Source organism: Balaenoptera acutorostrata, chromosome 20 (genome assembly GCF_949987535.1).
Source record: "Balaenoptera acutorostrata chromosome 20, mBalAcu1.1, whole genome shotgun sequence".
Classification (NCBI taxonomy): domain Eukaryota; kingdom Metazoa; phylum Chordata; class Mammalia; order Artiodactyla; family Balaenopteridae; genus Balaenoptera; species Balaenoptera acutorostrata.
This window is the reverse complement of record NC_080083.1, coordinates 10,858,164-10,882,404: the sequence shown is the minus strand read 5'-3', so window position 1 is coordinate 10,882,404 and position 24,241 is coordinate 10,858,164.

Genomic DNA, 24,241 nt, shown 5'->3' with positions numbered 1-24,241 from the left:
TGACAAAAAATTGTAGCTAACTTATTTCTCATCTTCATCTGTCAGCTTTGACCGCATATGAAACCGGTCTGTGTATGAGACAGAAGTTAAGCAGAGGCGACGTTGGGGGGTCCAGATTCAGGGAGAGCTGAGCCGTGCGATCCATTTGAGGCCTTGAAATTGTCCAAGGCCTCCCTGTGGAGGCACCATCTCATTAAACAGGCCCTGGGGAGAGTCAGGTATTTTCTCCTGAGATTCAGCCCTCTGTGGTAGTTAATTAGTCATAGCTTTGGGTAATTGGCTTTTCTCCTCAGGACAATATTATCCAAGACCCGAACCAATGCAGGCTGCCCAGGGGCCAGCAGCAGATCCAAGCCCCCAGCAGCTTCCCCCGAGCTCCAGGGAGAATCCAGGTGGGAAAGAGGCCAAAAGAGAGTGTTTCTTCAGATCACAGAGGGAAGAGAGGTTGTAATTTTACAGTACATTTTCCTGAGCGTGAAGGGAAAGAAAGTCAAACAAAGCAATAGTTGGGCAACAGATGGTGAACAAGATCAGTTGGGAAAATCGCTTTGGGGGATGAAAGGGACAACGGCAGAGAGGCCTCTGTCGAGGGCGTCGTGGCTCCCACCTGCTTGGGATGTCTTTATTTTCTAACCTAAAAAGCTTCATCCGAGGGAAGATCAAATCCAAAGAGCTGTCTCACAGCGTTCATGTGAACTAGCAGGAGCGTTTCTGAGAAAGCGTGGGGATCAAAGCTAAGCAGAGCCTTAGCCCAGTCACCATTCAGGAACAGTTGCGGGGAGCAGGGCAGTGGGATGCGGACACTGGCTTCCATAAGGGCCACTATGGAGCTGGGCCATGACTTACGACACGGGCCGAGGATGGTCAGCCTTGCGCAGGAGGCCAGGATGGGGGAACTGCTGTGCAGACGTGAATCCACGTCGCAAATGCCGCCAGGGGACAGCCGCCAACTACCTCTGCCTGTGGAAGGATTTCCCAGACCTCAACCACACATATGTCCCCAAGACATATTGACGTCAGATACCTCCTGGAATAACGCAATTTGGGGTTGGTAGATGCAAACTATTATATTTAGAATAGATAAACAACAAGGTCCTATTGTATAGCACAGGGAACTATATCCAATCTCCTGGGATAAACCATAATGGAAAAGAATATTTTTTAAAAATGTATACATGTGTGAAACGGAGTCACTTTGCTCTACAGCAGAGATTGACACAACATTGTTCAACAACTATATTTCAATTTAAAAAAATGAAACTTTGCAATCTCTGTTTATAGACATACTAATATCACTTGCTATTATTTTTGAAAAATAAAACACCATTGAAAACAAACAGATACCGCCTCATATAATGCAATGAGTAGGGCAAAACATCACTTCCGTGGTATTCATGAGAATACATTAGGCAAACCCAAACTGAGAGACATTCTACAAAATAACTGGTCAGTTCTTGCAAAAGTATCAAGATTACAAAAGGTAAAGAAAGCCTGAGGAACTATCCCAGAATGAAGTAGATTAGATAGGACTACGGAAAGCAATGTGGGATCCTGGATTAGATCCTGGACCAGAGAAAGGATCTTAGTGGAAAAACTGGCAAAATTTGAATGAGATCTGTAGATTAGTCAATAGCTTCGAATCAATGTTACTTTTCTGGTTTCAATCATTGTACTACGGTTTCATAAGACTTTAGCATCAGGGGAAGTTGGGTGAAAGGTATACAGGGATGCTCGTACTATCCTTACCACTCTTGTGTAAGTCTAAAATCAGTTCCAAAAAAAGAAAAAGAATCTGACCACAGACTTTTATTTTGCACTGAATTTTTTTCTTTTGTTACTACCACCTCACAGTTGCTGTGAGAGTTAAGTGAGACACTCTTTGTAAAGTACTCAGTATGGGGCTTGGTACAAAAAAAACCAAAGAGTGGTCAGTAATGTTTGCTTTTGTCATTTTTTTAAATCAGAAGCTGGTGCAATTGACGGGGGAGCCAGAAGCTGTCACAGCACAAGCACCAGTGCTGCCCTGGTGATTCCTGCTTTGGAGGTTGGGGGGTGGGGGGAAGCGGTGGCCATCCTTCTGATAGAAAATGTCCTGTGCCACAGGTAGCTTCAAGACACTGTTTTAGGAACATGGGTTTGGTTTTGTTATTCTTAAACTGTATAAGCTACATATACACTTGTATGTATGATATATTTTATAACTTTTCAAAAGTAGCTCTTTTGTTCATGAAATAAGTTTTTCTTTTCAAGGGAAACTTGCTATCATTGCCCAGAATGAAAAACGAGGGTCATTAGCCACAATAAAATTAACTGGTAAAAATGAATACAGTGAAAGTCAGGTACTGCTGCCCATTGAAGGCTCTGAGCTCAAGACCTCTTCCCTCTTTGATAAAAGGGAAATTCGCAACCATTAGCTAGTGTTAAAATATATCAGCATCCAATTGGGGCTTTCTCCTTAATGTAATCAGAGGAGTGAGATTTGAAAAGGGAAAATTTTTCTTACCGCGTGATTCAGTGTTAGTGAGTGCCTGGTCTGTGTACCTTTTAAAAATTATCTCTGGTGTCACCTAAAATCATATACCACTTTGGGAAAACACTGCTTTTTTGAAACCTTGTGGTGAGGTTTGAAGACCATGGGGCTGTAAATGGAAAGTCAAAAGGCTTACTGCTGGGGTAAAGAGTCATCCTCCCAATATTATCCCTGGTGTGGGGAAATAGCAGCTGTCATATACTGATGGTAGGAGCAAAAATTGGTTCAACTTCTTTGAACATACCCTTTGATCTAGTAATTTCTCCTTCTAGATATTTGTCCTACAAATATAATTGTGAGTTGTTACAGTATTTTTGGTAATAGGAAAAGACAGAAGCAACCTAAATGTCCATCAGTAAGGAACATGCTCCACAATGGACAATGGACAATGGAATATTATACAGCCATTGCAAAGAATGGGAGACATGAACATGTCTCAGGATAGAACAACTTCCAACACATGTTTCTTCCAACATATATTATGTTGGAAGAAAGCAAGGTCCTTAATAATGTGTGTGTGAATATATATATATATATATATATATATATATATATACCCTTGATTTGGGTTTTTTTAAGCAGACATATACATTGTATCAGTCAGCTATTGCTGCAAAACAAACAACCCCCAAACTCAGTGCCATACAACAATAAGCATTTATTATCAGCCTCAAAGGTGTGCAGTCAGTTGGGGCAACTTTACTTCTTCAGACTGGGAGCCTAAGGAGAGGCTGGAACAGCTGTGAGCCACATGTTTCTCATTCATCTAAGACCAGCCATCTACTTGGGGTGTGTTTCTCTCATGGTCAGAACAGAAGCACAAGAGGAGAGCTCCACCAAGTTAGCGTATTTCAAATCTTTACTCATGTCACACCTACTAACATCCCACTAGCCTGAGCAAGTCATGGCCAAGCCCAACATCAATAGGGCCAGGAAGTATGTTCCTGGGAGGAGGAGGGGAGGGAATATTTGGGGACAAATATTCCTTAAAATCCTAAAAATCCTCTACATATGAGATACGTGTTTATACACTTGACATGTAGAGAATCTCTAAGGAAGAGCACACAAGAAATTAAGAATGGGTTGGGACTTCCCTGGTGGTCCAGCGGTTAAGACTCCATGCTTCCACTGCAGGGGCAAGGGTTCGATCCCTGGTTGAGGAACTAAGATCCCGCATGCCGCATGGTGTGGCCAAAAAAAAAGAGGGAGAGAGAGAGAGAATGGGTTCCCAGGGAGCAGAACTGGGAAACTAAGACTCAGGATGAGGGTGAAGCTTATCTTTCATCATCCTTTCACAATGTTTAAATTTTGTACAATTTGCGTGTATTGTTTCCACAGAAGAATCAAACACCACCTTTACATCTGTCTAGTCTACAAGGCATTCTCATATCAATCTTATGCTCACACTAGAGTGAGGCAGGCAGAAAAGGGATTGTGACCCCCCCACTTTGTGGATGAGAAGGAAGCTGAGAGCCAGCCAAATCAAGTGACTTACCCAGGGCCAGACAGCTAAAAAAGGATGGAGCCAGGGATTGAAGCCAAATCTGTCTTACACCTCAGACCAAAGCATCCCACCATGCCTTGCAGCTTGCTGTGGTCCAGTGCCCACCAGCGCTATCCAGTGAAGGGTCCGTCCTGTGGACCCACACAGGACGAAACCCTTCAGTCCCAATGCACACCATGTGGGAGAGGCTGAATGTGGACAGCCCCTCGGAGAGCATCTTGCCCAACCTGACCATTTTACAGATGGGGAAAGAAAGGCCCGGAATCACAAAGCAGCTCTCTCCATCTCCCTGTGTCTCTGATGGGACCTTAATGCCCACCTGACAGGTTGTTTGAGGAATCAAAGAAAACCATGTATATGAGTGGGCTTTGCAGTCCAGAGAGCGTGAGGCCTGATTTCGGGGACTTACTTGCCCAGCGTTCAGTCCCCACAGGAGAGCCAGGACACTGGCCCAGGAATATAGAAATTAACCCACTCTAGAGTAGCCGAGTTCTCAGAAAGGGAAAGCGACCGCTCTCAAGAAAAGCCAAAGGATGTTGAGCCACTCAGGCAGGGAGCAGGTCGTTCTGCTTTTTGTACAGCAAATATGTCTGAGAGCTGTTCTGCAGCAGATCGCGTGCCTGAGCTGGACTGAGCTCCTCCGCAACCCACCACGTAAACCGCTCCCTTACCAAAGCTCCGGCGCCCTCCCACTCCTGGCAGATTCCCCCCACCACCCCGAGTGAGTCTCCTTCCCCACAGGGCCCCCAGGGTACAGCATCCCCTCTCACCACAGTGCCCTCCTCTCCCTGTCATCTTCATTCAGATGGCAACAAAGAAACGGGTGGGAGGGAACAAACGGAGGCGCCAGATGCTGGTGAGAGAGCAGAAGTGGGGGGGGTGACGGCAGAGTCCCACGAAAGCCATTTTCAACTTTGCATCAGAAGGAAATTTCTGTGAGCGGCGCTGAAAGCTCCTACAATGACTAATGTCGCCAAGTGAGCTCTAGGAACAAATGGATGCTAATTATTTTGTGGAAGGCGAGACAAGTGGAGAATTTAAACAGGGGGTCCGACTAAGCAGATGGTAGGAAATCTCAAGGCTCAGAAATGCAGGGCCTCGTCCCCCCTTGCTCAGGTCAGAGCAGGGCAGCTCGCAGGCCCAGGATCTGCAAAGATAGCTCTCTGAACAGGCCCAGCCGGCCTCCCGGGCCCCCAGTGGCTTTGCAGCTGAACAAAGCTGAGCTTATGCAGCCTCCTTTGGGCAATACCAAGTCCAGGTGTCTGGTACGGAGGGGGCAACACACAGCAGCCCCACGGGGACTCCCGTCGTCGACGTTCCAGGGCTTTGGGAATAAGATGCTTAATGCCTCTTTTAAGCCCACCCCCAGGGAGGGGATACTGAACATGATTGCCTTTGGTTTCCTAAGATGGGCTGGACAGGGCTTCAGACCAGAGAGGCACGGGCTCAGCTTCCCACCTCCCTCACCCCAGCCTGACCAATGGGTCCCGGCCAGGTTAACTCCCTCCCCTGGAGCCATCGTCCCTACCCAAAAGGTGGTGGTCAGGGCACTTTACACCCCGCCCAGTGGACCACTGGATGCTTCCAGCTCACTCCTCACCGTTCCATTCCTGGAACGCTCATCCCTTCCCCTCTTCCAACTGCCTTCTACTGGGCGGGCAGGATTCGGTGCCATGACCTCCGAACGTCTCCCCGACCACCACCCCCGGCTGGGGCCACATGTCCCCCCACCCTTACCCCGTGCCTGGCCCACACTGCGTTTAGTGCCCTGAAGTATAAACTGCCTTTGAGGTCCCTGAGGACAGGAGGCTGGCCCAGTTCACCTCCTAAGTGCCCCCAGGAGACGGGCCTGGCCCAGAGTTGACACATGGGAAACACATGCTCACCAGAGATGAGTTGGTGCCTGGAGAACAGGATGGGTACCAGCCCCCATGCCGGACGGGGCCCAGGCGGCTCCACACCCACAGAGAGAGCTGGGGCTCATCAAGAAGAAATGCGAGGTGGGTGGGCGTGACCCTCAACTTCCCTCATTCTTCCATCCTCACAAGAAGCTTATAGCCCCAAAGCAGTCACAAAAGCAGCAAGAAGAGAACCATGGGCGAACGCACTGGAAGAGTCCCCGAGAACCTGCATCCCATCCATCCCGCTCCCCACCCCGTGGGGAGTCAGGTGCAGAGAGAGGAAGGGGCAGCTGAGGGCAGAGCCAGGTCTCCTGAGTCCTGGTGCTGTGCCCTTTCACCCACATCACATGACAAAACGACAAGAACAACGGCACAAGCACTTATTAAGGGATTGCCACGTGTCAGGGGTCATTCTAAGCACTTTATGTGGATTAACTCATTTAACTCTCTCAACGACCCCACGAGACCTGGAACTGTTGTCATGTGCATTTTACAAATAAAGAAACTGAGGCACAGAATGGTTGAGTCATTTGTCAAACCCACAGCAGAGCTGGGATTAGAGCCATGCAGTCAGGCTGCAGGGTCTGCGCCCACGCAACTAAGCTAGAATCCCTCCCCCAGCCCTGACACAGAGCAATGCCAGTGTCCTCAGCCAACTCCTGACTCAACAGGGGACCTTCCTGCTGCAGAAGAGGATGCTCAAGGGAGGAAGTCAACTTTCAGGGAAAAGAACTAACACAGATGCGTTTTCTGAACAGCACCGTCTCAGTCATCTCTATGGAAAATAATACCTATCAGCCATCTCCGTTATTTGCCATCACTAATGTATTGCCCTGTCCCTTTCAAGTAATTTAAACATCCTGGGTTTTCCCTATCGGTTATGATAACTGGTGCAAAGAAAGAACAGCGACGTCTGAAGGAAGAAGACCTGAGTTCTGGCGCCAGCTCCGCTTCTCTGATGAGCTGTGTGACCTTGGAGGACTCGCTGAGCCTCTCTGAGCCGTGATTTCTCAGCAGCATCATGGGATATAATACCTTCACTTCGACAGCACTGAGCGTGGGCCATGCATTGCTCCGCGGCTGGCGGAGGAGGGAGACAAGGACAAAAGTGCCCAAAGTGGGACACAGGAGTGCGTGTACTGTGTAGAGGGGGTCAGGAAAGTCACCATGAGGCTGAGGAACCCTGAGCAGAGACTTGGAAGACAAGTCGGAGGTCGCCGGTGTGGAAAGAGTGCCCAGGAAGGTGGGGCAGCCTGAGCAAAGGCAAGCATGAAGCAGGCACGTTGGGAGAATGGCAAGTGGTTCTCGGTGGAGCTCAGGTGTGAGGGGGTGGGATGGGGAGCAGGAGAGAGACAAGGGCTGTGAAAGCACTTTGTAATATGACAGCTGGCTAGGTCCTTAGACAGCATCCACCCAGGGGCTGCAAACTCAGATGGCTTCAGGGCTCTGGCAGGTGATGTAAATAAGTGAAGTGGGCAGGTGGGAGATGGTAGGGAGGGATGGGGTGTGTGGCAACTAGAGGGTAGGACCTGCCTAAAGGTATCAAATTTTTTTTGACCCCGTGAAATATGTCTGCACATTGAACTTGTAACTCCTGCTCTAGTCTGATCCTTTCACTAGACAAAGACAGGTCATGGCCGGCTGGGCACCCCCCCTGCCTGCTCCCCTCCCTGGGCACAGCATCACGCTCCAAGACCTCTTCCCGAGTTCCCTCCCTCCATCTTGCTCTCACAGTCTTTCCTGCACTGGATCCTGGTCTCCAGCTCAGTGCCCTGCTCTTCCCACCCTCTCTGCTGGCGCCAACTCCTCCCCTTCCCCCAGACCCAGGTCCCCCTTGAGGCCCCTCCATTCTTACTTCATCATCACCACTGCAGAGTGGCTAAGACACGCTCTCCCTCCACTGACCGTCATACACCCAAATAGGCTCCATAGCTGGGCTACTTGGGCCCCTGGGAGTTACCACACTTCCTGACAATAGCATCTTTCTTCCCAGTGTGCCCACAGGTTGCCATGGTGACTGGGTCAACAGGTGGAGGGGAGGGCGGACCTTCATGTAACAGCCACCACACTGTTTCTCAGAACAGCCTCCCTCTTGCTGAGAATCGTTCACTCTGCTAGACTTCTCCTGGGGCCTCTTGCCATCTGGGGGAAGAGGGAGTGTTGGGGTCCCAACACTCCGTATGTGAACGCAAGTCAAAGGACCGCAGGCCTCCTGGAGGTCAGTGGAGGTAAACTGATACCTGGGAGAGGCGGAAAGAGGTTGTCACTTATCTCCATCCATCAGAGATACCCAAACCTCAGGCCCAGCCCAGCTTCAACCTCTGCTACATGTTTACACCAAAAGAGAATAACAATAGTAACACAAGACTGAAACCCAGCAGGACCCCATGGGGCCTTCCTGGGGCAGGCCCTTCCCTACATCCTCTGCTTTACCTCCTCTCTGAAGTACCTAGATAACTGTGTCTAATGCACATTACCTGAAAGGATACAAATGAACTTATCTACAAAACCGAAATAGAGTTACAGACGTAGAAAACAAACTTACAGTTACCGGGAATAAGGGGGGGAGGGATAAACTGGAAGACTGAGATTGACATATACACACTACTCTATATAAAATAGATAACCAATAAGGACCAATTGTACAGCACAGGGAACTCTACTCAATACTCTGTAATGGTCTCTATGGGAAAAGAATCTGGAAAAGAGTGGAAATATGTATATGTATAACTGATTCACTTTGCTGTACACCTGAAACTAACACAACACTGTAAATCAACTATATGCCAATACAAATTTTTTAAAAATAGTAATAATGCACATTACCTGAGTTGTTTTACAGATGCAAACCCCCACCATCACCACCAAACGGAAAATGTTAACTACTTGATGACCATGAGCACACGGTCCCCAGGCCTCCTGAAGCCTAAGGACTGATAACATTAACCCCCGTGACACCGCCCTGTTACCTCACCACCAACCAGTCACAGAACTGTACCCAAGCTGATCACATACCCTGCAACACCCTTCCCTCACCTGGCCTTTAAAAGTGCTTTGCTGAGAAATAGAGACACAGATGTAGAGAAGGGGGAGGGTGGGATGAATTGGGAGATTGGGATTGACACGTATACACTACTACGTATACAATAGATAACTAATGAGAATCTGCTGTGTAGCACAGGGAACTCTACTCAACGCTCTGTGGTGACCTTAATGGCAAGGAAATCCAGAAAAGAGGGCATATGTGTATACGCATAGCTGATTCACTTTGCTGTACAGCAGAAACTAACAAAACATTGTAAAGCAACTATACTCCAATACTTGAGGACACGGGGGGTTGGGGAAAGGTAAGCTGGGACGAAGTGAGAGAGTGGCATGGACATATATACACTACCAAATGTAAAATAGATAGCTAGTGGGAAGCAGCCGCATAGCACAGGGAGATCAGCTCGGTGCTTTGTGACCACCTAGAGGGGTGGGATAGGGAGGGTGGGAGGGAGACGCAAGAGGGAGGAGATATGGGGATATATGTATAGCCAATTCACTTTGTTAGAAAGCAGAAACTAACACACCATTGTAAAGCAATTATACTCCAATAAAGATAAAAAAAAACTATATTCCAATAAAAATTAATTTTAAAAATGCTTTGCTGAAACTCTTCAGGGAGTTTGGGGTTAGGGAGTGCCGGGGCACAAGACGCCGCTCTCCTTGCTTGGCCCTGCAATAAACCTTTCTCTGCTCCAAACTCTGAAGTTTCAGTTTGTTTGGCCTAACTGTGCACCAGGAGCACAAACTTGGGGTCGTTAAGACCAGCATAAAAAATTTAGGAAAGTGTTTAAAATCATCCCAAATCCCCTCCTTCCAGAGAAAAACTGCTGTAAACATCTGGCCTGGCTCCTTCTTGCCCATCTTTCTAAGATTATGTAGAGATTTTAAAAAGAGGCCGAAAGAGGGAATTCCTTGGCTGTCCAGTAGGTAGGACTCCACGCTTCCACTGCAAGGGGCACAGATTCGATCCCTGCTCGGGGAACCAAGACCCCTCAAGCCAAGCGGTGCAGCCAAAAAAAAGACTGAAAAGATAGATGATAGATAGATAGATAGATAGATAGATAGATAGATAGACAGACAGACAGACAGACAGACAGACAGTTGCCTGCCTATTTTGTGTGGTCTTAACCTATCAATAACCAATGTTGTTGCCGGACCAGCCCTTGTGGTTCTTACTATGATTGCAAGACGCTCCTCGGCAATAACCATCAGGAAACTTTGAAAAAAATAAAGGTTTGTTACTTATAAGACCTGGAAATTACACAGCCTACCTGGGGCCCCAGAACAAGATCGCAGGGAGAGAGAGAGCGCCTCTCTCTCTCCCTGAGAGTCTGGGGTTCTGCCTTTATTGGGGTTAAGGGTGGAGGCCTAGGGTTTCTTCGGCTCACTCTTTATTGGTGAATTTAAAACAGAAGAGTGGGAATTTGAAGTGAGAAGAGAAAAAAGAAGCATCCCAAATGGTCAGTTATTGAAATCAACCAAGATCTCTAAAACAAAGGCGTTTCCGTGGGGGCAGGTGGCCTGGCAGCTGTTTATTCTCCATAGCCAGCTTTGAAGTGGATGCATCTTTAAATGGATGCCTCCACAATCAAAGCTTAAGTCAGGCGCTTGTATTACAAAACATTTAAAAAAAAAAAACAGATCAGTCAGGGCTTACACTACATTGCTCTGCTTTCTTCATTTGACATTGTATCATAAACATTTCTTACATCATTAGAATTCTTTATATCATTTAAAAATGATTCATAATAATTTACCAAATGGATATACCATAGTTTACTGTTGTATTTTAATGGCCAAGTATTAAGATTGAATCTAATTTAATGCTGCTATAAACATCTTGGTCTCTATCTATGATCAGTTTCTTAGGATGTATTTCTAGAAATGGAATTCCTAAGACAAAGAGTATAAATATTTTAAGGCTTTCATAGACACTTGCCAAATGTCCTCTAAAAAATTGTTCTTTCATCACCTATGTTTGAGAATTCCTATCTTACCACAGGCTGTATCCTATACAATTAAAAAAATTATATATATTTTATACACATACACATGAAATTTCAAGGCTCAGAGTTGCAATTAACATAAATTTTAAAGCTCTGATTTTAAATGCAGTTTAAATTAAAAGGATGTTCTTGGCCTAGCCCTGACCTTTAGGACAGACAGACCTCACGTCTGAAGCACTGGTCCACCCCGCGATGGCGGTCTCTGCCCGTAATGAGCTGGAGAGCCTATAGCCTTTACACCGCCCTGCTCTCTCTTACTCCCCTCCACTGCTGGCTGATGGCTGACTGGGAGGTGGATAAATGGCCCCGTTGTCTGCCCTTGTTCCCAGAACCCACTTCCTAGCAATGCAAGGGGGCCATTTGTCATTCTGCCACAGAGCTCAGCTCTGCCAGACATCTCGTTCCCCTTCCCCTACCAAGGACATGGCTTGGAAGGGCCGGCTCAAATCTTGAGCTCCATGGATCAATGGACAGAGCCCCAAACCGGGGCTGGGAGATGCAGTGTCTCACTTGCTGTGTGACCCTGGGCCAGCTATGAGTCTCTCTGGGCCTGTGGGTCTTCATCTCTAAAGGAGGGAGCTGGACTCTACTATCTACAATGTCCACCGCCCCCCCTTACTCTGGGTCCCAGATGAGGAAATGGTCATCTCAGTCCCACTGACCGGTCACCCCAGAGCCATAAATGGACAGAGCTGAAGTCACATTCCTGGTCATGTACAGGGAGGCAGTACAGAGTGGGATGGAGATACTGGAAACAATCAGGAAAGCTCCGGGACCGGCTCTCTGTGTCCTGCTAAAATCAAGCCAGGTCTGGGGCAAGTCGGCGTGTGGGACAGTGCGTCATAAAGAGAATGAGCTGGAGGGCAGAGGAGGCTCCCGCCACCTGGTGACCCCAACAGTGCCTCCCTGTCGCCTTCACAAAGGCTGTCTCCATCAGCTGGAGATAGGAACAAAGCCCAGCCTGCTGTTTTTTCCATGGAAACCTGTGTTTCCAGATGCTCCTTCCCTGCTGAAAATTTCCTGAGGAAAAGAAGCAGGAGAAAGGTTCAGAGGATGGGAGTGGGGTTCTGCAGATTTAAGAAATAGGAACAGCTGGTTTCAGAGACTCCTGGAAGGAGAAAAGCAGCTTTTGTTCTCTGTATTTTTCCCTGTGCTACCGGGTTTAAATGAAAGCGGCTGATTGATTGATCAGCGGTGTCTCTTTAAAAGGACAGCAAACAAGGTGCTTTCAAGCCCATACATGGGTGTGTCTCTACCGTCCTGACATCGAATGAAAAATGCAGTTCTATTTATTTCATTGCTTTTTGAATCTGACTAGAGATTTGGTTTTGTTCTAGTAAATTGCTGCTTTCAAGAGCCTCGGGTGTCAATGCAATTCCTGGAAATGAAGGGATAAGATCGAGCGCAGAAGACTCAAAAATAACCAGGCGCTCCGAAGTGGGATTTATTTGTTGGTGAGGTAGAAGATCATCCTGATCTGGAATGCGATTCCAGGCCCCAGGGTGAGAAGTGTGATCCCAGACTCAGAACTCCGCCTGGGCTGCAGGAGGGGGGCAGCGGAGGGGACTGGGGTTCTAGTCCCCATGCCATGGAAGGGTTAGGGTTGAGGCTGAGCTAGTACAAAAATAAATAAGTATGTGAGAGTCCCCAGAAGCAACATGTTGATGGAGTGCTAAACATGTGTGCCTGAGCTGGGGAGTTTGGCTATGCCCAAGCGTGACCCTCTTGCAGCTCCAGAGGAGAGACCCTGCCTCCCGCTGCCCATTGAGGATGTTCCCCAAGCCCTCGGCCAGGAGACCCCACCACACCTCTCCAGACACTGCCTCAGTCTCCTTCCTTGCCTTGTGCCCCTGTGAATATTTTACTGTGAGGATTGGGAGATTGCTCCAAGATCTTACAAGAGCAGGGTTCAGAGGCCAGTGGAGGGGAGAGGGAAGGGTCTCAGACTGGTGGAAACCCAGGGATGTCCCACCCAGCAGCTGCTAAGTCAGGCCTGCGTGTCGGCCCCATTGGGACCATCTTCCTTTACCCTTCCCCACTAGGGTGTGTCCACCCCTTCCCTTTTCCCAAGGAGCTGACACCCCTCCCTGCATAAATCATCAAATCTCAGCCCTCCATCCATCTCAGCTGGTGTCTTGCAAATTTGGCAGCCTCAGAGCTTACAGGTTGGTGGATTTTTACATCACAAGGCAATGAGTTCTCCCTGGAGGAAGCAGGGAGGTCTCAGCTCACCTCAGGGCTTCTTCAGCCCTTGGTGTCCTCGGCTTTGGTCCCACACCTCCACTGATGGATCTCACGGTCCCCAAAGGCAGCCCTGTGCAGTTATGCCAGTGAGAAAGTGCATCCATTCAACCCACAAATGTTTCCTGAGTGTCTGCCATGTGCCAGGCACTGTGCTAGGAGCTGCAGATACAGCAAAGAGTAAAATAAAGATTGCACCTGCTCTCATGAGAGATAGACATTAAATTAAATAATTGTATTAAAAATTACTACTGTGATAATTGTTACAGAGGAGAATAGAGTTCCGTGAGAGTGTGTAATAAGGAGGACAGACTTTGCTTGGAGGATCTGGAAAGGTTTGCCTGAGGAAATGATTCTTAAGCTAAAAACTGAAGAATCAGTAGAGATTGGCCAGAAAAAGGAGAGAAGAGTGTTCCCAGCAGAAGAAATGCATGTGCAAAGGCCCTGAGGCAGGGGGCATTGTGCATACAAGACATTTTAGAAGGTTGGTCCAGATGGAACCCAGTGAGCAATGGAACCCGGGATGCAAGACGAGTCTGTCACAAGTCAAAGGCCACGTGAGCAGAGCCACAGAGGCCACGCTCAGGATGTCTGTCTTTCTCCTAAGGGCAATAATGTGGAATTGAAAGGTGTTCAGCAGGAGAGGGTGGTGAACAGTTCTCACCTACACAGACTACAAATCTGATTCCTTATAAGTAATAACATTGAGCTCCTCTCTACCTTTTGGGGCCACAGAACAGTAACAACCATGGAAAGGACCCAGTGCATGAGCTGTGTGCTGGCTGCCATCGTAAGTGCTTTCTACCAAGAGTCCTATGAGATGGACACTTGTGATCTTCATTTCACAGGAGGGGCACTGAGAGGTTGCATAACCTGCCCATGATCTTGCAGCTAGTATTATTATTAGCTGCCCCTCCCAGCATGGCGGCATCAAGAGGCCTGGTAATCACTGCTCTGTCTCATGGACATGGTCCCTGTACAAAAGGCCTGTGGCGGGTATGATCCCCACACTCAGCCATTAAAGAGCCAAGGGACGTGATGTTCAAGCCACCACATTTCCCATCACACTGGTGACACTTCTCTTATTGGTCCTCAAGGATATCTTACAAATTGTCGCATGTTTTGCCAAAACCAAGATGTACTACGCAGGGTCATGGAAAGGGCCCTGAAGCAGAGATGGAAGAGCAGAGTTTGTGTCTACACCCCATCACTCGGCTGTGTGAGCCTGGGCAAATCCCATCCCCTCTCTCAGTGTTCTCATCTGTAAAATGAGGGTGTTATACCCCTGGATCTACTTCCCAGGACTCTTGTGAGAGGAGAGGGGAAAAGAGAGAGCGGTAAAAGGAAGCGCCCCACAACTGGGAAGTGTTGTCCAACTGTGAGATCATTTTACATGTTTTCACACTAGAATGGGTTGCTTATTTTCCCAGGGAAATTCTTCACTGTGATTTGTTTCTGGTGAAACCACCCTGGCTTCCAGGCTTGACTATTTTCCTTTATTCCTTACAACTCAGCTGTTTAGTTAGAGGTCATCATCCAACTCACTAACCTGCCATCTTTAATCTACATTTCCCCTTAGATTCCCACTTAGGATCGTGGGATTTCAGGGCAGGAAGAGACCCTACAGGTGAGGTCATGCGAGCTCCTAATGGGTCTCTACACCATGCCTTCCTCACTGGCCACACGGAATACTTCCTGCCATCTCCCGGTGACATTTTTCTTGGGTCTCATGGCTCCGCCTTTAGGAGATGAGGGGAGCCCAGGTGCCAACTCCAACCCAGGTCAGAGAGGTCAGGCAACCCCACTAGGGGTGCTGACCAGGACTGCCCACTGCCCCCTCTGGACACTTGGCTTAATAGTCCAAGAGCCTGGGGAGGCGTGTGGGTGAGGGTGAGGGTGTGGGACAGAAGGGAGCTATCAAGATCCCCACTTGCACCAATTTCAGGGAGGTACGGGAGAGAGAGAGCTTACCTGTAGGGTGAGTGGCCAAGGCCAGCAGTGTCTGGATGTCTGGCGAGGATCACACACAGATGTTCCCCAGGAGATGCAGAGGACCCTTCAAGGAAGACAAACTGACATTCAGGCAGGGACGCTGCTGGGGTGTTGCCGGGTATCCACGTTCTGAAGCACGTCCTCACCACCCCACGTGTGTCACAGGCCTCTTAGATACGTACCTCAGCCCCCACTCTGTGTTCAGACCACCTCACCTCCTCTTCTCCCAGCCAAGCTTTCCCAAAGCCTCCCGGGGAAATCTCTCTCGTCTGGATCCCCAGACGCAGGCTTCTCCCCAGAGCAGCCTTCCAGGGAGTTGGGGGCGGGCGGAGCTTGCCTCAGCTGTCGGTGCTTGAAACCCTCCCAACCAGCAGAAACCTCACCTCTGACCCGATCAAAGGTGTTTTAAAGGGTGGAGATTCCTCCATTACAAAGACAGCCCACAACATACCACCCCAGCAAACAGACGTTTGGGAAATAAGCAGACTGGTAGCTTGCACCAGCTCTGTCCTCTCATTACAAGCAGCATTCCTGAAGCTCCCAGAAATATGGTAAATGGGGAAATTCACCTGCAGAGGACCGCGGAGCGTGGCATTTATGAGCCCTGCTGAAAAGGGCTAAATTAGAAAGCTAATTTCTCTGTCCCTCCATTTCCTCGTGTATAATATGGAGATCATAACAGGACTGGGGTTATTGGGAGGCTTAAACTGAGTCAGTTAATGTAATGGGCTTAGAACAGTGCTTGGCCCAGGGAGGGCCTATGTGAGCACTGCTTGTGTTGATACAACCGTCTGAGGGAGACCTTAGAGTCCAGTTTGGTGGGCCTGTCTTTATGGGGCCAGCCTTGACTCTGTCTAGACCACACTTCCCGAGCGATCCTGTGGGTGCTCCAGACGGCACCGTGCTCAGCCCAGCCTTGCTCCCTGCGCCCGGGAAGAGCCCAGCCCAAGACAAGCAAAACCGCCTGCCCTCCTATTTTTCTGGAGAACCGGAGTGAGCGTGCTTCGCTGTTTGTTTTGCAGTCGAGTACAGTCAGAGAAGAGAACACACATATATTTATTCTGAAATAGGAACAGACTTCACTGACGAGGCCACCAGAGCCCGTAAAAAAGAACGAAGTGTTTGGTATTTGGAGGAAGAGAAGAAAGGAAGCCGTAGATTAAGTGCAGCAAGAGGCGTTTTAATGTTCCTGGTAACTGATTTATAAATTCTGCGGAAGGCTCTGCACATTTGATTCTTTGCCGTGAATACGGCCTCTCCATTTCTCCACTTTATAGTCTTGGCGGGAAATGGCCATTTTCAGAGCTGCCACTTAAAGCACTTAATTGGGCCGCAGGGCAGCTTGGGAGGAGGCGGATGGGGGGAGTCTGGCGTTGGCCCCTCGGGAAGAGTTATCTGGGGGTGTGCGCAGCCGGCCCCCACCCTCTATCGTCCCGCTCTGCCTCTCTCTCCCCTTCACCTCCTCAGCTTGACGCCTGACATTTGGGAGTCTGAAAACTGCTCCCCCCAAACAACAGTCCTTGGCTTCTGCAAGATCCCTGAATAATCAGAATATGGTTTCCCCTTTTGGGGATATAGTCTTTCAGGCTTCATTTCAGTTACTGTTTAAAACAGGATAAACCCAAGCAAATGGCAAATTTTGGAGTGTTTTTTAATTTATCTCTTTCTCTTGCTCTTTTGGTCTGATTGATGGCAAATGAGTAGTTTTCCATAATCCTTTCCTGTAAGCTGTGCTTCCCTAAGCATCTTCTTCACTGAGTGGAGGGTAGGCGTTACATTTTGAGGTCGGGCAGACCTGGCTCTGATGCTTTACTAACAGGTGCGAACTTCTCCGAGATTCAGTTTCCTCATCCGTAAAATGGGCACAAGATTAACATCTGCCTCAGAAAGTGATTATTTAATAACCTCTGAGAAGAAGGCATGGTCAGCTCCCTGTGGCTGGTACTATCACGGCTAACCTAGCTGAGGCCAGGCAGGGCCCCTCAGCCTCCACTCTTGGCCAAGACCTGGGCCTCAGATCTGCATCTCTGTGTTGTTCAGGGTCAGGGCAGCGAGCGCCCCTGGGGCCACCTGTCTCTGCTGGGAACTGGGTCCATGGCTGTCCCTAGTCTGAGCATAAGGAGACCTGCGTCTCCCACCTGACTGCTGGCTGGTGGTGCAGGAAACACAGAGCTCTCTGTGTCCAAAAGACTCAGGCTCTTAGTAAAAACAAAAACGGATAAAATAAAAATAAGAAGAACCTGTCTCAGCATTTCAGCTTTGCTTACTCCTACTTTTTTCTCCTCTCTCCCTCTCATTCTTTCCCACTCTCGTTCTCACTCTAAAAGGGTCAGTGTTGTGATAATCAAACCAGATAATGGCCGTATGGGGGCTTTGTCGTCTGTAAAGCACTTTACAAATATTCCCTTTTATGGAGGAGTCCCTGGGGAGTGGCATGCGGAGGCGAAGCCTGACTCCCTCCAGCCAGAATAGCAAAGCCCTCTCATCCACGCTCTACATGGTAGTTTGGGGTTCCGTTATGTTTGAAAAGAAGACTCGGGCTGGGGAGGTTGGAGCCAAATCCCAGTCACCGCAGGGATTTGGCTGGTCAGCTGGGGTCATCCTGTGCTTTCAGACTTGAATAAAATTGGCCCTGACACAGAATCCCTGAGTTCTCTGGGCTCAGGCTCTCCTGGTCCCTTTAATTCCACACCGTAGCTTCAAATCCGGGCTGTCGTTAATCGCAAAAATAACAGCTAACATTGGGTTCAAAGTGATGCATATTAGACCATTTGTTTCTCACAACCCCCTGTGAGATAGGAATTATTATTATCCCCATTTTGATGGAACTGGGGCACAGAGAGGTTAAGTGACTGGTCCAAGAACACAGAGCTAGGATTCTAACTGAGGCAGTCATGCCCCAGAGCCCACGCTCCTAACCTCTGGTGCCTCATCTCACCAACGTTTCAGCTCCCATGCACGCTCCCTTCCTTCTCCTCCCATCTGACTCAGATGTGGAACTCTGCCTGATTTGACCCCCAAATCCTGCATTCAGAGCAGGAGGCTGTCAGCAGGTTTGCTGGTGATGGAGAGCTTTCGTGTTCCTAAAGCCGTGTAACATCAACGTTGGACCTCACTCTCTGTGCAAGTCATTGACAATGGAAATGTAAAATGGCCCAGCCACTGTAGCAACAGTATGACAGGTCCTCTAAAATTTAAAAATAGAATTACCAAATGATCCAGCAATTCCACTTCTGGGCACATGCCTGAGTATGGGGAAAAAAAACACATGTCTCCTTTCCTGTGTGTTTCTCCTTTTCTCTCACACAACTACCACACTCGCATCACTTCTGACACCGGATGTGTGGGCTTTTTTCCTCCACAACACCAGCTGGGTGTCCTACAATTCAGTTCAATTCTGACACTAACCGGAGTTAGTGCAGACCCCTCTGGTTAAGGATTCAGTCCCATGAGATTGTCCCCCACTTCAGATATCAATCACAAATAGTAGGTCCCCAGGTTACCCACAACTTTTGTCCAACTTGGCTACAAATCAGAGGTTCCCATGACACCACCCCCCCCCTTGGATTCAGTGATTTGCTTAAACAGTTCACAGAACTCAGGGAAACACTTACATTTACCAGTTTATAATAAAGGATATGGTAGAGGATACAGATGAAGAGATACATTGGGGGGGGGGGTGTCTGGAAGGGTCCCAAGCACAGGCATTTCTGTCCCCATGGAGTTGGGGGACACCACCCTCCCGGCACGCAGATGTGTTCACCAACACAGAAGCTCTCCAGACCCCATACTATTGGGATTTTTATGGAGCTTCCTCACGTGACATCACCGAGTATTAACTCCATTTCCAGCCTGTCCCCTCTCTCTGGAGGGTGGGGGGGTGGGCTGAAAATTCTAAGCTTCTAATCATGGCTTGGTCTCCCTGGTGACCAGCCCCCACCCAGGAACCTACCGAGACTCATCTCAAAAGAACAAAACACCCTGCTGTCACCCAGGAGTTTCCAAGGGATTTAGGGGCTCTGTGTCAGGAACTGGGCTCAAAGACCAAATATTAGACTAAAAGATGCCCTAGCTCTTTTATCACTTAGGACACTTGAAAGGTTTTAGGGCTTCCACGCCAGGAACCACAGACAGAGATCACTATCTATATTTTCTATTATATCACGATACCCAAAAGAATTGAAAGCAAGGGCTGAAAGAGATATTTGCATATCCATGTTTATAGCAGCATTATTCACAACAGCCAAAATGTGGAAGCAACCCAAGTGTCCATCAACAGACAAATGGATAAACAAAACTTGGTATACGCATACAATGGAATGTCATTTAATCTTAAACAAGAAGGAAATTCTGACGCATGCTACAACAGGGGGTGAACTTTGCAGGACATAATGCTAAATGAAATAAGCCAGACACAAAAGGGCAAATACTACTGTATGATTCCACTTCTATGCGGCACCTAGAGCAGTCAAATCCATAGAGACAAAAAGTAGAATAGTGGTTGTCAGGGGCAGGGGTTGGGAAGAATGGGGAGTTACTGTTTAAAGGGTACAGAGTTTCAGTTCTACAAGATGCAGAGAGTTCCGGAGATTGGTTGCACAACAGTGTGAATGAACTTGACGCTATTGAACTGGACACTTAAAAACGGTTGCGATGGTAAGTTTTGTTACGTGTATTTTACCACAATTTTTTAAGAAGGCATTGTCCGCCCTGCGCCTGGGACTTGCCCTGGCAAGTAAGCCAGCTCTAGCCTGTGGTTAGCTTCCTTCCCCAGGACACTCCCCGCCTCATACTATTCAGAGCGTTCAGCCCCACCCTCATCTGGATCCTGGCTTACCCTCCAGTCAAAAGGCAAAAAAAGTGCATGACTGTGGGCTCTATGGGGCATGCTCCAACAAAGGGCCTGGCAGAGGCCTTGAAATTCCACTCTTCTCCTCCCAGACCCCTCTCTCTAAATGGAAGCGCCAGGATTTATTTCCCCATTGATATTCACTGTGCCAACCCCCATTTAAAGGCAAAAGTTCCTACGGTGAGTTTTGGCCTTAAGTAACGCATCTTTTCACACTGCAAAAGCATACCATATCTGTGTACAAAACTGTCTCTGGATCAGAGACGGGCAAGGGGTGGGTGGGAGGGTGGAAAGAAAGGATTAAATCAATGGGATGTGAGCAACCCAAGAAATAATGTGGGAAGAAAATATGAGAACAACTATATTTTTCTATAAAAATAAGAAATTAGGGGACTTCCCTGGTGGCTCAGTGGTTAAGAATCCACCTGCCAATGCAGGGGACACAGGTTCGAGCCCTGGTCCGGGAAGATCCCACATGCCAGGGAGCAACTAAGCCCAACTACTGAGCCTGCGCTCTAGAGCCCGCAAGCCACAACTACTGAGCCCATATGCTGCAACTACTGAAGCCCCCGCACCTAGAGCCCGTGCTCCGCAGCAAGAGAAGCCACCGCAATGAGAAGCCCGCGCACCGCAACAAACAGTATCCCCCGCTTGCTGCAACTAGAGAAAGCCCGCGTGCAGCAACGAAGACCCAACACAGACAAAAATAAATTTTTTTTTAAAAAGAAATTAAACTGTGTTAAATATTATACTAGTATTTAAGTACAGTTGACGCTTGAACAACATGGATTTGAACTGTGCAGGTCCACTTATACACGGATTTTTTTTCAATAGTAAGTACTATACAGTGCTACACGATCCTCAGCTGGTTGAACCGCAAATGCAGAACCACAGATGCAGAGGGCCGATTATAACATTATCCTTAAATTTTCGACTTCAAGGAGGGTCGGCGCCCCTAACCCCCATGTTGTTCAAGGGTCAACTGTAATATCATACTAATATTTAATCTGCAGGTTGGTGGTAGTTCAATTTATAAATAAATATGCCTATAATGAGAGTAGATGCTAAAATATTCCTTCCTAAGAGGAGTGTACAATCAGAATGCTTGGTGACCGTGGAAACAGGTGACAGCATAGTTAGGTGGCCATCAGGCTGGTAAGCAGATAATCCCAGACAGAACTGACCGACCTGAAACCCAGTCTCTAGTGATCTGCCACAGGCCTCTAAATGTTGCCCTGAGTTGTTTGGGAAAGCTGATACTTTGGAGAACATAGAAGTTAAATAGATAGTGCATTATCGTATATTTTCTGTTACACAATAATACTGTATTATCATCTACATATTCCAAGCTATCTGAGTTCTTCATTTTCTGCTGCATACAACTAAAACACCCATCTTTTTGAAAAGGGATAAAAGGAAATATTCCAAAATACTAACAGTGCTTGTATTTAAATGGTGACTATATGGATAACTTCTCTTCTTTTCTCCATTTTCCATATTTTCAGCATGTGGATATATTACTTTTACAAAGAGCAAATGCAGATGTTCCTTTTGTCTCTCAGCTTTTCTCCACCCCTCAGCACATTACGTTTTCCTGCAGCCTGACAAGAATCATGCAGGGAACTGAGGCCACAGGCCTCCCCAGTGCCTGCTTGTCCTTGAAGAAATTGGCAGAAGTGGGACGCAGGCCACGGGTTCCAGGAGTACTGATAGATTTCCCTTCACATCCCAAAGAAAATACTAGTAACGACTTTTCAAGTTTGCTTCTGCAATCTGCGAAGCACTTTGCCCCAAATTAATGCTTATCCCAGCTTGAGCTCCCTGCCTGGGATGTGATGTGGTGATTAGGATGGCCACCTGGGTTCAAATGCTGGGACCTGAGCAACTCACTTAATTCTGTGCCTCAGTTTTGCCTTCTGTAAATGGGGTATGATGACGATAGGTTTCATCTCTCAGGGTGCAGTGAGGATTAAATGAATGAATCCAGACAAAGCCCTTAGAACACTGCCTGACACTTAGTACATCTACAGAAAGATCGTCTGTAATGATTATTTCCCTTGCATCCCACACAGCTTGCTCCCTTGTATCAGTTGCTCAAATGTCACTGCCTCTGAGAAGCCTTCCATGACTCTCCAATATACCCCACACCCCAGTGCACCCTGCCACACTTTAGCCCCTACCCTGCTTGATTTTCCTTCATAGCACTTATATCTGTGTCTCTCATGCCTGAGGGGGCCTTTGCTTTCCTTACACTCTGGAGTAATCCCCAGTGCTTAGAACAGCACTGGCTGTGTGGTCACTCAATTTTAGGCTTGAATGAATACATTTCATATCTTTGTCCTCGTGTGAAACCCCACTTTACAGGGAAGGAAGCACAACCTTGAAGCTGGGTCCCCTGACCCCAAACCCCGGGCAATAGGTGCTCAGTAACGCTTTAACAAATGAGCCACTAAGTGCATGAGCGAAGGGGCCTGACTTTTTCTTTCCCGATTTGGAAGGCTCTCTCCTCCCCAGGACAAAGACTTCACATCACTCATGGCTGTAAATCAACAGTTTCAAAGGCTTAATTCTTCCACACTCACTACAAACCCATACACGCACGAAAATAAACAAGTTTCTTTTTTAGGGGGAAAAAGAAGGATTTTCATAACATCATAAAAACAACGCTTTACTTTTCATCTCACAGAGCCTGTCTGGGCTTGGTTATGCTTGAGAGCCTGAGAAAGACTCCGAGCTAGCACTCACATGAAAAATTGCTGTCTGCACAGCTGCCCAAGGCTCGTGGAAGAAGTAGAAATTTCTTTCTGTATCCATCTGTGTGTGTCCAGTGGTGATCAATCACCCCCGGAATGGGGCCCGTGTGGGTAGGGTGGAACGGCTGCCCACAGTCAAAGGCAAAGAGATTTGATGAAAGAAAGAACATATAGGCATGGGGGGCTGTAAACGACGGAGAGGGACAGAATGCTAGTACATTTTCACAATTTTTAAATGTATCATTAGCGCCCAAAGAGCCCCAGTGCCCTTATGCAGGGCTGGTTTCAAGTATATATCTGTCCTTTCCCAGGCCCATCAACGTCCGCCAGTCTCAGATGGGAATTCTAATTGCAAGCATGCATTCGTTCATTCACTCATTTTGTGCTGTTCAGTAATCTCTTCCCCCTCTCTGTCTTCCGGGCTCATGTAGGATGAACACCCTGGCCTTGTATTTGGTAGGGACCATGTGACTAATTCTGGCCAATGAGTTTGAGCAGAAACGATGAATGTCACTTTGGGGTTAGAACATTTAACTGCCAATGAGAGACCCTCCAGAATTCCAGCAATATTGGAGCCATTATCAGCCTGGATTCAGAGTGAAGGGGCAAGAGCAGCATTGCTAGACTCCCATGATGAACATATAGGATGAGCAAGAAAAAAACTTTTGTTGCCATGAGCCACAAAGGTCTGGGTTTCATTGTTATTACTGCAGTTTAACCTGGCCTATCCAGACTGATGCAGTGCAATCAACAGTGCCTAAGCCAGAGGCCTTCCATTTCAGTCCTGCGTCCTAAAACTTGCTGGTTAAGCGACTTTGGGCAAGTCTCTGAGCTTGAGTCTCCCCATCTGTAAAATGGGTATAATAGCAAAACCTGCCTCTCTGAGCATCTTCAGAAAATGGAAAAAGCTCAGGTAAACACCTGTGTTACAACCTGGGAGAAGTCATTAATCTCCAAACCCCAGTCCTTCATCTGTGACATGGAGGCCATAATTGCTCCTAGTCTGCAGGGTTGATGTGGGGATTAAGTGAGATAATGCGAGAACTGAGCACAAGAAAGTAATTGTATCAGTTTGCTCTGGCTACCATAACAAAATCCATGGCCTGAGTGGATTAAACAACAGAAATGTATTTGCTCACAGTTCTGGAGGCTGGGAGGCTGAGATCAAGGTGTCAGCAGGGTTTGGTTTCTCCTGAGACCTCTCTCCGTGGCAGGCAAGTGGTTCCCTTCTCACTGTCCTCACTCCATCTCCCCTCTCTGCACACCTGGTATCTCTCTGTAGGTCCTAATCTCCTCTTCTTTTAAGAACACCAGCCAGATTGGATCAGGGCCCACCCATATGGCCTCCTTTTAACTTAATTACATTTTTAAAGACACTATCTCCAAAGACAGTCACATTCTGAGATCCTGAGGGTTA